Here is a 16744-nt window from a genome sequence, read left to right on the forward strand (position 1 = left end):
TTCCAGCTGCTTTTCTGTTCTACCTTGTTCCTCATTTCTCTACACTCCACCTTGAGGTGGTCACAATTTTATTGGTGTTGACAATAAAAGGTCAGTCCTCTGACAGGTCTGGGAAACCTTTAATTCATGTTACTTCTTCAAGTATTTAGCCAGCTAGCACTAAAGATGAGATGCTTGTTTTCCCTTTCCCAACTTTCCCCTTTTCCAAAATGATGTTTCTGTCTTGACAATGATGGACTTTGTCACCAAACTGCCTTTTTTTCTGACCCTGACATCAAGTTGTCATTCTGAATGAAGATGAGTCCTAGGCTTAGGCAACTTAGGCCATGGTCTAGTCTTGGGAGCATCCATCAGCCTCTCCAGTATTTTTAAGTCATTTGAAATTGTACCTTTGCACTGAATAAGGGTGGAAAGTTCAACATATTTCCTTGTGTACTGCTGTATGCTGACTGAAATCTGAAGGAGGAGTTGAGCAGTGGTTATGAGTTTGGCAACCACAAAGATTCTCTTATAAACTCTGCTGTGTAAGAGTGCAGATCAAGGTACAAAAGCACTCCTCTGGAGAGCTTGTTTTCCTTAGATAGGGACGGCTGAGATGCATGTAGCTACTCTGTGACAGAGATTGAAAGCAGTCTGTTCTGCCAAGTGTTTTGGTTTTTTTTCAAGCATGACTCTCTCCCACAATTTGTTCTTCACATGCAACCTGTCAGTACTTGAGGTGTTCAGTTTTCCCTCTATGCAGATAAATGGACACACCAAAAAATGGACAAATACACTGGCACCAATGCAATTTCATTTAGATCACCTTCCAGTAAATAGGAAGTCCCTCTGAGGAAGCAGGAGCTTGGTGACATCTCTAATCTCAAGGTTTAGGTTGTTTTGTGTGTTGTTTTTTTTTTTAAGCAGAAGTGTCATCTGTCTGCAGTTCAAAGTGAGGGGTTGAGGGTGGGGGACTTATGCTTCCCATTTTGCTTTTAAAAAGGTCACAGTGAAAGCATGTGATTGCATATTTTGCATGGAACTGCCTATGACAAAGACAAAGACAAGGGGTTTGACAGAGCTCTATGAAAAGCAAGTGAGAGAAAAGGAGAGAAAGATCTGTGTTAGATTTTTGAGGTGTATTTGAAAGAATGAAATAAAAAAATGCTTTCAAATCCTCAGGGACTTTCCAATTTATCAAGAAAGACACATTCTTCCTAATGAAAGGTTACTGACCTTCATGAATGTGACAGTTCAATTACAGCCCATTCATATGCAGAGCAGCCGTTGATAAAGGATTTAGGAAATGTGACTAGCATAGCAAAAAAAAAAAAAAAAAAAAAAAAGAAGGGAGAAGTGTCTAGAAAATTATTTTTTTATTGTGGAGCAAGAAATCTAAATAAGATTCAGTCAGGTAGTAGAACCTTTTCTTCTCTGGCCCAGCAACCCATTAGATTTGCTTCAGTGAATACATTGACTTTTTTCCTCTTTTTCTACTAATATTTCTGTCTTTTTAATCCTCTGAACTACTAAACCTAACAAATCATAAAGCCCTTGGGGTGCTGAGATGCAAGGTTTCAAACATTTTTTTCCTCTGACTGGCAGAGAAAGCTGGAATGTGTCCTAATGTTATTTTAAGTGCTTGACTAGTATTTAAACTCTTAAATGGATGGAAAGTTAAAGCAGCAGTGAATGCACATGCACATACATGTACCCCCCCTCCCTTTTCCTTCCACCTTCTCCTCCCCCTGCTTCCCCCCACACACTGAGTTTGGCCTCTCCAAGGCTGTTAATAGCCAAAGCAGATATTGGCTAGACTCTCTGGAGCCAGCCTTCAGCCAATGGAGGGTGACACCTGTGAGCTGATGTTTGCTGAACTCCTCCAGGTGGAGGAAAGATGCTTAAATTGACATAAGGCAGGAGCTGTAAAAACAGGCAAGCGTGTCACTCATACATAGAGCTCTGTGGAAGATCCCAAGGCCAAGTCATTGCGAAACAACTAGACAGAAAGAAAAATGTTTCACTTGGTTTGAAATAATTCCAAAATATCTGTTTATCTATCTGCATGCGTACACACATTCATGGATTTAGGCCTATGTGCACATGAAGTATTCCTACAGGATAATGTGAGTTGCATGTCCCTACGTACACAAGTACAAATCAATCTTGTGTTTCAAGGTGATGGCAAACAGAGGATTGTGAAGGTGGATGAGGACAATCCCTTGCTTAGTGTAAACTCTCACAGGTGGCCCCAGGAGTGGCTGTGGAGGAAGTTTACTGCCGACCTGTATTTATGTTAGGTCATGATCATTGTAGCCTTGCCTTCTACAGAGCAGCGAGCCATATTCTTGATTTGAGGCAAGTGCTCAAATCCAAGTGCAATCAAATGGGTGTAAAGAAGTGCTAAAAATGTCTGTGGAAGGGAGAGCCAGAAGACATCTCCTTGACCTCTGCTCAGTATCTGTGAAATGACATGCTTGTTTCTGAGAAATTAGAAACTTGGTTAATTGGCTCTACCTCCATCCAGATACTGTGCTGAATTTTTCCATGGTTTTCAGGCAGGGAAGGACTTCAGGAACTGTGACTGCGATCTTTGCTCTTGGTAGTAGGGCAAATGTGGGGGTAGTGCTCAATATTTTCTGCTTTTATTATGGCTACTTACAGTTTCTGGAAAATAAGAACCCCTCTCAGTACTTGAATTCACTACATTAGATGCTCATTTTCCCTGACTGGTTGCTGAATTTCAAGACCTATCCCTACTGGATATTTTGAGCACCCTGCTGAAAATTGCATAAGTTCTCAGGAAGGTCTAGAGGGGCCTGTTCTTGAGGTCGTGAGACTTTTTGTCAGTAATCATCCATTACTACTGACTTTCACCCTCTGTTGCCTCATTTAGGCAACAAATGATCATTAGGTTTAGGTGATCGTTGTAGAGGAAAGAACACTTCCTTGTCCTTAGTCTAATTTTAGATCAAGGGCTGGCATGGAATTGGCTTTGGCAGCTTAAAGTAATGACGTCTCATAGTGAGGTATACAAATAAAGTAATCAATCTGTCTTTATTGGTTCTTTCAGCTAACTTTGAAATGCAAAATTGTAGGGTATTGAATTATGGAAATCATGGTAGAAATTGCTGGGATCCCTTTGGAATGGTCACATTCTCACTTCTCTTTTAAGCAGAAGTTCATCTGATCAAAGGGCATTTTAGGGCAGCTTGGTTTATTTTCCCTTTTGTTTGGAGTGTACCTGGGACATTCAGGAGGATGTTAGAAGGCCCCAGAGAAATGTAGCCATTACATTTCATAAAGATATGTTCCCCAAAAGCAGGTAGGTGCAATGTAACGGGCAACCTAGTGTCTATTTTGCACACCCTGAATATGCTTCTTGTTCTGGTAGCCTGCAGTGCAGTCTGCACTAGAAACTGGTCAGGCTCTGGGAGATGATCATCTCCCCTCTCTCAGCCTTCAGCTGCCTCATAGCTCAACAAGACAGAACCAAGGCCCTTTCGCCACAGGAGAGGAGCTTCCTACGAATATGCTCATCACTTGCTTTTAATCTTGAAAATAATAACAAGATAAAGGAATTGAAAATACTGACATTTCAAAGGGCAGAAAACCTCTTTCAGATTCACTGCAGATCGGGTCCCCGTCCAGCAGAACATTTAAACACTAGAACATTACTTTTGCTGAAGTGAGGATTGAATCAATTATATTTAACACTGAAAGAGTACAAGAACTAATCCAAGTACACCCTATAAAATTCCGTGTGTCATCCCTCAAATATGTTTTCTGCAACCTGCTGCAGTGTATTTGGATTATAATGTGATATAAAGAGTTCACTGGAATTCATCTGGGCTAACCACTCTGCAGTGTTTTGTCTTTGTTCTAGTAGATAATGCCTGCCATCTAGACTTTATTTTTATTTTTATTTTATTTTATTTGCTTCATAAGACCCACAAAACAAGGCTATAAAAAACATAGCACAGAATATCTTTACTGCCTTTCAAAAGCAAGCTTACTTTCCACCACTGGTAAAAGGCATTTATTTTACTTTCATTGGCCAGTGGACAATCTGATCAACACTAATTTTTAGATCAACCCTAGATTTAGATTTTTAGATCAACACGCATTTTTTTGACAGATTTATTGTCATGGAGATTTTAATATTCAAATTCAATTTAAAACCATCTTTACTGAATGCAAAATAATAATTATCAGTAGCAACATCATGAGAACATCTCTGATCATATTTGCTTTGGTTAAAAATATCATCTTTGTTTTCTGCTCGCATTTAATTGGCAGGGTGCCTTTAAAGTTTGCTCTTGGCCCTGAGACTTGAAAGTGCAGTCAGGCATGTGGCTGAGAGCAGTGCTAATAGGCAGCCTGCATAACCTCACCAGCTCACAGGCTATGAAGGGGTTGTTCAGCAGGGGAAAAACGCAGCCCACTGACGTTCAAGCTAGCATGAACTTTACATGCTGCATGCCTTACTGATTGATTAAAAATGTAGTCATCCTTAAAGACAAATCACCTAAGGACTTATAGTAAGTCACAAACAGAAAGATGGTTTTATGGAGCATACTTTTACATAATGGGCTCTTCCAGGACAAGGACTTTGTTTGCAAAGTCGGTGAAAGTTGGTTGGTGGCTCCTGTTAGCTTGCTGGTTGAGGCAGGTTCTCAGAATCAGCTCACGTGGAACCCAAACTGCACCTGAGCAAACATCGGAAGGTGGGGAAAGAATTGCTTTCAGTTTGCAGCCGCAGAAGTTAAAGTAACTTGTGCATGTACTAGTGGAGAAAACTTTCTCTTGTGTCAGATTGTTTGATAAGATAGGGCAGGAATTAATTTTAATGGGGCTAGTAAATGTTAATTGCTATATGGCTTCCCCCTTTCTAGCTGGATTTAAAATATATCTGGAACAGTAAAAGGAATCAAACCCTCTGTCTCTCAGTTGCTCTGATGCTGTCAGCTGCTATGAGATGATATACAGGAAAGTCTGATATATTTGTGTATATATAATGTACCTGACTGCCCACGTGCTTTTTATGGTAGGCTTAACAGTATGTAACTACAGTTTCAGCTCAGCATGAAGAGCATCAGGGACAGAAGAGCAGGTCAGCATGCAAAAGCACATTGTGTCTAGGCCAGCAAAATGGCTTCTGAAAGAGTATTCAACCCATCCCATTAACATTTAGTCACTGTATCAAAGTCAACTGATTTTCTTGCACAAAGTAAGAAGAAAAAAAAATCCTATTCTAAGCAAATGTGATGCTACTGGTGTGTGCTAGCTGCTGTCTTTCTATTTAGGCAGATTTCAATGTGGACATAAATTCTTTCAGGTGCAGCTAGTTAAAACTGTGCTGAAGAAGACAAAGGCACAGCGAGTGCATGCATCATCTGTCTGGCCTTGTGAATATTTTACATGTTAGGGTAAAGACAACTCTGTCTATAGTCTTACACACATTGATATTAAGAACCGGACCCAAACAGACAATGTTGGCTTGTATCCAGTAACTGCTACAACTGTATGTGTATATATCAAGCTTGAAGTATTTTAAATGACTCCAACTCTGGTGTATCAAAGTGTCTAGAAAATACGTTTATTCAAAAGAGCCTTTTCTACTTTGGAAAAAGCAAGGAAAATAGTAACAGGCAAGATATATTACAAAACCTGGGCCTGCATCCAGGAAAAGCACGAGTTTCCAAGATCCTCACATTTTTACATTATGGCTTCTATTGAGGTCAACTCTTTTTAAGGTGCCCATTTTTCTACTGGGTACTTGAAGAGGAAACAATGTGGGTTCATTTCCTTTATTTCTTTATAATGCATAAAGGAATCCTGTGATATTTGGTTTTTAAAAGGTTGCATCTTCTTTTTTGCCTGCAAGGTTCTACTCTTGTCTTGTTTCCTTGTTTGCAGTGTGCCAGTTTTTAGGGCTGAGGATTTCAGATCCCTCCTTCATGAGAAAGGATACCAAAACTTGAACAGACTTTCTTTGACACTTTTTTTAGTGATCAAAGAAAGCCTATGAACACTTGAAACTTCTGAATCTTTGTTCATTTAGAATGGATTTTGCTTTCATTATCACTCTTAACCCAATCAGTTTTCCAGTCCTCCCCAGGTCTGGAATGAGATAATGAAAGCATGAAATTGCTACTGTCTGAAAAGACACTGAGAGAATAAATCCCTTAAAAATAATATTAATAAAGAAAAAAAGAAAACCTGGGAAAAAAAATTAAAAAATCCAATCTTTTTTAATACCATTAGGATAGCCCATAAAGATTTATGTAAGATAAAGAAAAATCTCCTTAGTGAGTTCAGCAGTTCATCTCTTCTGGCTGCAGTAATGGAATGCTCTGCTCTGGGTGCCATCCCCTTAGAGAGCAAACTGGCATTGGCACAGATTGATACTCAGGGTTGCTTTCTTGTTCCTCTCCTGGGTTCTTTCGAGGGCAGAGCTGGGATGTCTACAGCTCAGGAAAGGGTTCAGCAACCGTGAAACAGGTCCTGTCCTACTGGTTTGTGCCACCTGAGTTACAGCAGATACATTACGTATTGCTGTCTGCCCTTGGCCTCTCTTTGTACACTCTGATGAAAATCCTTTCCACTTATCCCCCTGCCTGCCACAGTTAATCCTATACAGCCATGCTTTTTAATACTGCATGTGGATACATGCAAAATTCATTACTAAGATGCCTTGTTCAGGTTTATCTTACTTTCTATTTGCCTTTGAAAGTAAGGAGCCCTAGGGATTTCGTATTGTGGCACATACTGACCATTTAGTGAAGCTATTAAGAAGAGAGGCAAGATACAGTGATGCATCATCTCTTGCTAGCCAGTCAGCTACATAGTTTAACAGTGATGCTATTCTAATTTTTTCTTTGCTTGATTCATGTTTTTCATGAATCATTGACAGAGCTGGTGTCAATCTCATGCAAAAAAGTAACAGTTTCCAGTGTCTGCTTTATTATACACTGGTAGCATGTACATCCATCGTACAGGCTTTGCCTGGACAGAGATACTATTTGAACATTTGCACATACTGACAGTCTGACAGATGGAGAACACATTAGGCCTACCATGTATGTGCTGTGCAGATGCCCCTACGTTCATACCGAGTTCATCCAACTTGCTGTCTGTGCAGGCTGGCTGTTGTCTCACTGCAGCTGTATTGGCCAGTCTTGGCATGAGAAGTGCTGAGTTGGGCTCTGTGATGGGCTCAGGGCAGTTGTACCTCTGCAACCCTGGTGAGAACCGTGTTACTGCTCCTGCTTGGACCCGTCTGTAAGGCAGCCAGTGTGCCCAGGCAAATACCTCAACACTTACTTTCCACCGGATTCCCAGGCAGATAAAAGCAAGTTTAGGAAGTCTTCTCCTGTGTAGTTCTGGAGTGCCACAAAACTACCCTGTCTTTGCTCCACGTATCTCTTTTCCTAAAGATAAGGCTAACAGAAAGGGCAAAGCTGAAAGGAAATGACACTTGTGGATAACTCCCAGTGACTGGAATAGCCCTGTGACTTGCTAGAGACAGCATAATTTATAGTGAAAGCTGAAGTGATGCAGAAGAATCAGTCCTCAGATTTTGAACCTGGACACTTTCCATAGTGAAATCCGTGCATTTCCACAGGATGGAATTGCAGAACTTCATTGTTTCCTCATTGTTTTTGTTTGTTTGGTTTTTTGGTTGGTTGTTTTTTTGTCCTGTTCCTGGATTAAGTGGTAGCCACTAATCTTAGTATCTCATATCAAGATACATGCCTTCCACTTTAACCACAATAACCATGCCTACCTCGTGTAAGAGCTTACTTTATATACAGTGACAGATAAGAGGTTTATTTTCTCTGTTAGAGATTGTGTGGGTAAGAGAACATCCAATCTGTCAAACTCTTCATGACTAATAAATATTAACTGCTTCAAGTTTCTAATTACCTCCCTTTAAAAAAAAAAAAAAAAATCTGTGGCCAACTACTTAAATATTTAACCATCTGCCAAAAAACACTCTTGGAGGTTTATTCCACAGTATATAGGCAGTGTTGGAAACTATAGTAGTCTCTAAATTAATATGACACTGATTTTTTTCCGTAAGTCAGAAATGATAGCCTGTTAAATTTTGTCAGGATCTTCACATAATGAAACCCTAAACATCCTTCCAGCATCATTCCAACATGTTGGAAGTCAACACAGAAAGGTTTAAAAACTCCCTGTGTTAAGATATTGAGCAGTTAGTTAACCCATGATGAACACAAGGGAGCTAGACATAGAATATGCCCATTGCCTCTTCTGTGTGATGCATTAACTGAACACAGTAGGATGCATGCAGAACAAGAATAATGATACTCATTTTCAATTCAAGCTTAGCAAAGCAGATGTATACCAGCTGGGCTCCCAGCTCATCGTCTTCTCACCTTCACTTTCCTTTGCATTCTTTGCTTCTCTTGATCTGGCAATGTCTGTAAGAATGATACCTTGTGGGGGAAAAGAGGGAGAGAGAAAGACTTTGAAATGCTAGGCAGCAAGCAGAAACGACCTAGACAGCAGGTGATATTTCAAAGCTTCAGGTCAAGATGAGTCACCAAGCCCTGAGGCTTCATATCACTTCAGATTCCAAGAAGTCTCTGAATTCCAGAAGCTAAATGACCTCTTTAAAGTTGGTAACAAATAATCAATATTATATTTGATCCCTTGTATGAAGGTATTACAGCAATGAAGGCACTATGCCTTTTGAAAGGAAGAATAACATTTTGATCTTACCTGCTAAAACTGCCACACTCAAGAGTACTTCCTGGCTCCTATGCTTAATTATGTAACGGCATCCAGCCAGGCTATGAAGGCCTCTCACATAAACCAGAATCCAATGAAAATAAAATGCCTGAGAGGAAATGTTCAGACTCTCTGATCCTTTACTGCCAAGCTTTTGAGAAGGTTCCCGTGTTGTCTCACTTTTATGGCATTCTGTTCAAGACTGGGCAACCAAATCAAGACAGTGCAAAGGCTTCTGATTCTGGGAGGAGACCAAGAAGACTTTGGGTCTAATTTCACCAACAGATGAGGGAAAATGCCATTCAGTGAGACCTTCCAAAAGGCTATGGAAGAGACATACGTAAGGTCAAACTTCTCTCCTTACACCTTGTTCCTTCTCTCTTATCAATTCTACTTTTCCCCTGCTGTAATAACTGAATCATCTAGTGAAACAAATGATTGAGGGATATCAGCAAGTCCCCTTGCTGATAAGGGAAATCAAAGTATCCTTTGAAAATGGAGTAAGCACATATGTACTTCTATTGCTGCATTTGCCATACGGCAAGGTAAGGAATTCAGGAAGAAGTCCTGGAGAACTGAATTCCTCCCTTAAATGTGCTGGTGTAATGTTTAATTTTGTTTGTTTGTTTGTTTATTTTACTTTATGTCTTACTTTACATTCTGTTTTTTTTTTAAAGATCTGAAAATCTCTCTTGTAAGTTAGGATACTGGGATGCTTCCCACACTGAATTATGTGTGGGACACATGTCTTTCTTGTCTTCCAGGTTGGTATATGTACATCCTTATTGGTTTATGTAACAGTTGCTTCTTGTTCATAATGAAGTGCTAATTCAGTCTTGTGTTTTGGAACATGAGGTTCTAATGCTATCGCTAATTGTACACCAGGGGCATACTATGGCACAAAATCTCTAGTAATAATTTGGAAATGGACTTCACACCTTCCATGCCAGTAGCATAGTCCATTAGTAGAGCTTTGGCTCTGGTTGTATGTTGTATCAACAATTAAAAGCTCCTAATGCATGGAAGAGGCAGAGCAGCTTCACTTCCTGTCATTTTTGGCTGTTGAGGAGAAAGACTTGAATGAGGCCTGCCAAGTAGCAGCTTCATAAGTTCTCCAGATGAAGAGTCTTGTTTTTAGTATGTTTCATGTGGCTAAGGATTCCAGGCTCTATTTATGAGGTACAGCATTTACTTGCAGGTGATTTTTCTTATTTTCTTTTCATTGTGTTTGGCACAGACTAGATGAAATTAGAAATATATTGTTATTACTGTTGTAGAGATTCCTAAACTTTAATTAAGAAAGAAGAGCCTTTTGAGATGATCAGAGACCTACTATTAAGTCTGGGGTGGAAAGGCTGGCACCAACCCATGATCTGCTGGAGGTCTGTTAAAACATGTTTCAAGTATGCTCTGCTTTCTCAGTCCTACCCCTCAGTTGAGTGAAATTTGCATCCATATCACTATTAGAAGCAAGTATGTATGGAGAGAGTTATTTTGTGGTAAGAAAATACAACACAGAAACAACTTTTGACCTTGGATCAATGCTCCTTGGAGTTGGCTGGAATGTGTAGGCTGCCAGTGGTCAGACACTGTTAGTTTGAACTTGTTTGTCCCCTTCAGCTCTTGCTCAATACCAAAGACTTGATAGCTATTACTACTCTTTGCTGACTTGACTTTAATCATAGAATCATTTGCATTGGAAGGGACTCTTAAAGGTCATCTAGTCCAACTACTCTGCAATGAATAGGGACATCTACAGCTAGATCAGGTTGCTCAGAGTCCAGACTGACCTAGAATGTCTCCCAGGACAAGGCATCCACCATAACTCTGGGCAATCTGTTCCAGTGCTTCACTACCTTTATCATATAAAAAATTTCTTTTTTATATCCAATCTAAATATCTCCTATTGTAATTTGAAATAATTTCCCTTTGTCTTATCACAACAGACCCTGCTAAACAGTCTGTCCCCTTCTTTCCAGGAGCTTCCCCTTAGATTCTGAGAGGATGCTATCAGGTCTCCCCAGACCCTTCTCTTTTCCAGGCTGAACAGCTCCAGCTTTCTCAGCCTGTTTTTGTAGGAGAGATGTTCCATCACTTAGATCATTTCTGTAGCCCTCCTCTGGTTGTGCTTTAACAGGTCCATGTCTTTTCTGTACTGAAGACTCCACATCTGGACACAGTACTTCAGGTGAGGTCTCACCAGTGCAGAATAGAGGGTCAGGATCACCTCTCTTGATGTGCTGGCCACACTTCTTTTGATGCAGACCAGGATACAGTTGGCTTTTTGGGTTGCCAGGACCCATTGCTGGCTTATGTCCAGCCTACAACCCACCAGTACACCCTAGTCCTTCTTAACAAGGCTGTACTCAATTCTTTTGTCCCCCAGCTTGTATTGGTAGTGGGGGCTGTTGCAACCCAGGTGCAAGACCTTACACTTGACTTGGTTAAATGTCATGAGGCTTTTCTTTTGCCCACCACTCAAGCTTGTCTAGGTCTCTCTGAATGGCATCCCATCCCTTTGTCATGTTGAGTGCTCTGCAGAGCTTGGTGTCATCTGCAAAGTTGCTTAGGGTACACTTGATCTCACTGTCAGTGTCATCGATGAAGATATTAAAGAGCACTGGTCCTACTACTGATCCCAAGGGACACCACTTTTCACTGATCTTCATCTGGACATTGAGCCGTTTACCACTACTATCTGGGTACAATCTCACAACCTGTTCCTTGTCCATCGAACAGTCTACCCATGAAATCCCTGTCTTTCCAATTTAGAGGAAAGGATGTTATGGCAGACCATGTCAGGGGCCTTACTGGAACCCAGGTAGATGACATCAGTGGCTCTTCCCTTGCCCACTGATACAGTTACACCATCATAATAGGTCCCTAGGTCTAGGTATGCTGGCTGTCTCTTATCACCTCTCTATCTTCTGTGCCTTAGCACAGTTTCTAGGAGGATCTCCTCCATGTAGTTTAAGGATCATGAAAAAGATTTAACCTTTACTATAGCCTTGTTCCTTTCAGGCACGTGCTTTCAGAGTTATTCTGTCTATACAAACTAGTCAGATCATTTTCTGTGAGTATCCTGACTGAAAGAGATCTTCTAAAAACCAGTCTCTCTCAAGGTATGAAAGTGCAGGAAGAAAAAAACTGGGTTCCTAATGGTTCTGCAAAGCATCAGTGAAGGAATTTGTATTGTCTGTCTCACAGAGAAGTCCATGACTTTGCATACAATAAACTCATGTAAATTGGGACAGTGAAGTGGTGGAATTCATTGATAATGGATGCAACCCTCTTTCAACTGATGATAGATCTTTCTACAGATAGTATCAGTAGGCACAGCAGAATTGAGATGCAATGTATTCCTTCCTTGGAAGAGAGCTGCCTGGTTGCCATTTTCCTGCAAGTGGCAGCCACTGTTACAGCTTTCGGTACAAAATCATCTAGGAAGTTTTAAACTAGTCAGAACACTGGTTGAAGTCAAGTTGTGGCAACACAGCTGAGTTATGGCACAAGTTAATTAACCATACCATTTCATGTGGGTTTTCTGAACTCTGTGTTGACACAACTGCTGCTGTTTCACAGGTGTTTTTTAAGTTTCACTATGGGTATGCAGCAGCCTGTGCAGCACAACAGCAACCATGGGGCTGCCATTTAGGTGCACACTTGGTGTTAGCAGGCTTGCACTGAATGAGCCCTGCTGTTTTTCCATCTCCCAAAAGAAATATGTGAAAAGGGGGAAAGGCCTTAAAGTAAGAGTGCTCTGAGCAGTGACCAGGGAGGATGTATACTGCAGTGCTTTTCAGCAAGTCTCTTCATAGAGACGGTTTAAAACCTCTATAAGCACCAACTCAACAGCTCAGTTATGCTCAAGGCCCTCTGCTACCAACTTTAAAGGCTTTTGTTGGCCAAGCAGGCAGACTGAAGAGTCTGAAAGGCTAATCTGCAAGCAAATAGTACCTTTCAGTGGATGATACCTTTGATTTCAATATTCACTCCTAAGTCACTATTGAACATAGTATTTGCTCACTGTGACCCAGATGGCTCTGCCTGGCTTCTGTGAAAGAACATTAAACAAAAATACGTTTTATAGGAAGAGACTTGAAAGCGTTAAAAAGCAAAACAGAGTCAATTTCAAGCCTTAACATTTTGAAAACATTGATGAAATTAGTTTTTCACTGTTTTACCAGCACTACTTTCAAGCTTCCTTCCCACGCTGCTGTGCAAGTTACTTGCAGAGTACCCAGGGATACGAATCCTCAGCAAGCCTGACTCTTACTTTTCTCTGACAAATGCTCATGCTGTGAAAGAAGAGGCATTCAGCTGGTCTGAATTGAGCAGGCTGTCAGACTTCCCTAGAGAAGTTACCATGGAAAGAAGCTTCTTCAAAACTTTCTTTAAAGTGAGGGCTGTTAATCAAGGCCGTGGTGCTCTCATTAGAGAGGGGAGGAACCATTTAAAGTCAGGAAGCTGCAGTATGTGAAAGTCATGAAATTGAAATGAACGCATCTTTTGCCAGCTGGTTTCACACCCCCAGTTGGCAAACCACAAAGGTTTAGAGGGGGAATTAAATCCACTTTTCAGCTGAAATAACTATTTTTGTGATTATCATATAGATTCCATGAGCTACACTTTGGTCCTATCAAGACAGGCAGGCAGATGCATGAGAGGTGGAAAGAGAGAAAATGATTGAGATGAAATCACCACCAACAACTATTGCAGGCAGCAAAGCAGCATTGGATCCCAGCCACAATACTTCTGCAACCAGGTGTGAATGAGCCTGATGGGATGTTATTATGGAATCTACACTGAAAAAGGTATGTGGAAAGCTATCTGACATGGGCTCTATTTCAAAGAAAAAAACACAGATTCCATCCACACTTTAATTGCTTTTATTTTACTCATTTTGCTCTTGGGGCTAAGATTGACTTGAATAAAACAAGATTTAAAAAGTCGAGTGAAATAACTCTCAGAGACAAACGAAAGAGCTCAGAGAAGAAAGTGTTTCTCCCAGTATCAGTCTTTAAACAAACTGAAAAGCCTGAACAGAATGGGCAACTGAAGTTCCTTGTTGCTGTTCGAAGTATAGATCTGTTCTTACATGTTTTTCCCAAAAGCCACTTGCCTACAAATTCCAGGGAGCTTTTTTAGGGCGGAAGCAGAGCAGTATCTGATTTTGGTTGGGAGACTGCTGCTTGAGTCCAAAGGGATGACTCAGCTCCCACCTTTATCAGCTCTGGGCACAGTCTTACCTTCCAAGCACAAACGCTACAACCGGGTTTCCAGCTGCAGAGCAAATCTGTTTTGTGTATCAAAGGTCAGGATCGAGTCCTCAGCTGTGAACTGCAGGAGTATAAATACTTTCTGGCAATTGGACTTTTGTTGTCTGGTGTATCTTCCAAGCCAACAATTGTAGTGCCTGCTGTTCCTGATAGCGATTTCCCCATCTCCTTTTGGATTACTGGAAATACATCCCCGTGCAAAGAGCACATGTATCTCTTGAAGTACCAATTTGTGTCCCATTGTGATTATTTAAGAAGTGTCTGGGAGCCTTGTAGGGACTCAGGCCTCGGGATGAACTAAAGATTAGTTTCTATTTACTGCAAAGCACCAGCAAGCATGCTAGCCAAATATCCCTGGCAGGAAAGCAGGGAGCAGCAAACTGCAGCACTCTGGTACCTCACCAGTGGTGTGGCTTGAGGGCTCAGAATGTCTCTGGCTGGGCACACAGGTAGAAAGAAGGTCAGCATATTTCTGTGTTTAAAGGGAAAATGAGAAGGAGAGAATAAAATATGAGCTCTCTTAAAAACTGCGGTAATTTTGGCAGGATAAAATAAGGCCTAACTATAATCTCTAAGTGTTGCTTTACAAGTTACTGAGTATTAGAAAGCAAAAATGCTTTTCTGTTTAGAAGATGACATACTGGTTCCTGAAGGCTCAGTAGCAAGAATTAATTTTGTCACCCCATTCCTTCAAAGAACTCACCCGTGACTATTTCTCCTGTTGTGAAATAGAAATAAATATGGTCCTGTCGTGGTTTTAGAGACCGGTACATTTCAGCTTCATCCAGAAGACTCCACTGATTCGTGCAGTAAAAAGAAAAAGGGAAAAAAAGAACAGAAATATTCACAGTCTCTGTGTTGCTGGTTTGCAGGAAGACTATAGAAAAACTGCAGATCAGTAGTACACAACCTTTTCAGAACTCATGTGTCATTCTGATAATTTTCCAGGACCAAGGGCGGCAGACTTAATCTGCATACATATTAACATAAATTTACATAGGAATTGAATCAGAGATGAATGCGCACAGTTGTTATTATTGTGTATTTACAATAAACTGCGCCGTAAGTGTTGACAGCGCTTCACAAAACAGAGAGGGAGACAAAACATTCTTTGAGAGTCAAAGAGTTAAGTGAAGCACCATTTTCCGGCAAGTGGCTCTTCATGTCTTCCCAAAAAAATTTGATATGGCCACAAGCATTGAGGAATGCATCTTTGAGGTTGTCAGATGGCTACTGCATTTGTCTGAATAGCAGATTAAACCTGATCTTCCACAGAGAGGAACATGATGTGGTCTGTGGTTTGGAGGGGCCTTGATGTTTTTCAGGGATGGAGGCAAGAAGTCTGAAATTTGTACACCCTGGTCCAAACTTGTATCTCAGATCCTACTTTTTTTACCGAGTTTTACCTTTCTGAATTCCACATAGCAAGAGGAGAAGTTTCTCACACCTTATATTTCTGTTTGCTGGTTAACTGTTTGTGCACTGAAGCAGGCATCTCTGAGTTTGTGCTGAAAGAAGGGTTGCAACAATGCTGTGTATTTGAGGGCAAGACATGGAAAATCTGCAGTCTCTTGGTATGGGAAAGTCAGCGATGCACAGTAGGATTACAAGTACAGAACTTCCATGCAGTTTCACTCCTAAAGAAAGGAACTCCTCTGAAAAGATCTCCAAATAGATGTGCTTTTGAAGTGGAGCAGAAGAAAAAAGTATTCTAAGATAGATTTTGTTTTCAAAAATTAATCAGCAGTGGGCACTGACATTTAATAAAATGGCCTGTAGCATTCCTGGCCATAGAACACCCTGGGAAAATCTCCAGACTGCCAACACAATTGCTGGATAAGCCTGCCTAAGGGACCCGGAGGGCACTGCCAGGAGAAATATCCCCTTTAACTTTCAGCCATGGTGAAGCTGTGTATTCATTACCAAAGAGGTGGAAGAACACCATGATGTGCTCTGAATAAATTGTTTAATGAGCCTTTTTAGATCTTGGAATTAACTCTTATTTTGACCATTATATTTGATGCCTTTTCTCTTAAGAAAATGCAGAATAATAGGGGGAAGGAGGTATGTGTCCAGCACAGCCCTTTCTGTACTGTGTTTTTGGGGATTGTGTTGTTCAAGATAGAGAGGAAAATTAATGAAACTGTAAAACCATACATCTGTCAGTTCAGATAAGTCTGACTTCTTAGATCCACAGTTGAATGGTAGAACTAAGTGGATTTCAGCAGAGGAGTGAGGGTCATACATGGTGCAGGTGTAAATCAGACTAAGACCCTGCATCCTTTGCAGGAAATAAACCACAGTGGGAACTGGGTGTTGTTCAGAATGTTCTTTGACAGACATCTAACCTCCCTTGGGACCTTAGGAATGAGAGAAAAGCAGTTATTAACTGGGTCTCAGAGTCCCAAACAGTTTGCCATGTCAGCCTAACCCATCACCCTGCATCAGCTACTGCTCATACGTGAGTCCTTAGCCTGTAACGAGTGACATAATGCAGTAATACACTTTATCCTCGTCTTTTTTTTCACTCCATGTAATCTCTGAGTGTCTAGTGAATAAAGAGAACCAATGGCCTTTTTTGATATTTCTCCTGCGTCTACAGGAATAGAAGATTGATATTGTAGCACGTATCTCTTTGTCAAATTGATCTAGGCTCTTTGGTTCAAAAGCTTTTATTTTACTGCATGAGTCTTTCTTTTCTATTTGAGTCAACTTTTCTATTGGCA

At 40.8% G+C, this 16744-nt stretch overlaps 1 long non-coding RNA gene across 17 annotated transcripts in view; it reads left to right on the top strand.

Moving 5' to 3' along the window:
- LOC107309719 (uncharacterized) overlaps positions 1–16744 on the top strand; it is a 268792-nt gene that overhangs the window by 205749 nt on the left and 46299 nt on the right. For all 17 annotated transcript variants that reach the window (XR_014942735.1, XR_014942732.1, XR_014942738.1 and 14 more), the window contains one exon: positions 13353–13553. This is a non-coding gene — a long non-coding RNA (uncharacterized LOC107309719). The remainder of the gene's footprint in view (positions 1–13352; positions 13554–16744) is intronic.

Source organism: Coturnix japonica, chromosome 2 (assembly GCF_054131305.1).
Source record: "Coturnix japonica strain WE chromosome 2, WE-NBRP24, whole genome shotgun sequence".
Lineage (NCBI taxonomy): Eukaryota > Metazoa > Chordata > Aves > Galliformes > Phasianidae > Coturnix > Coturnix japonica.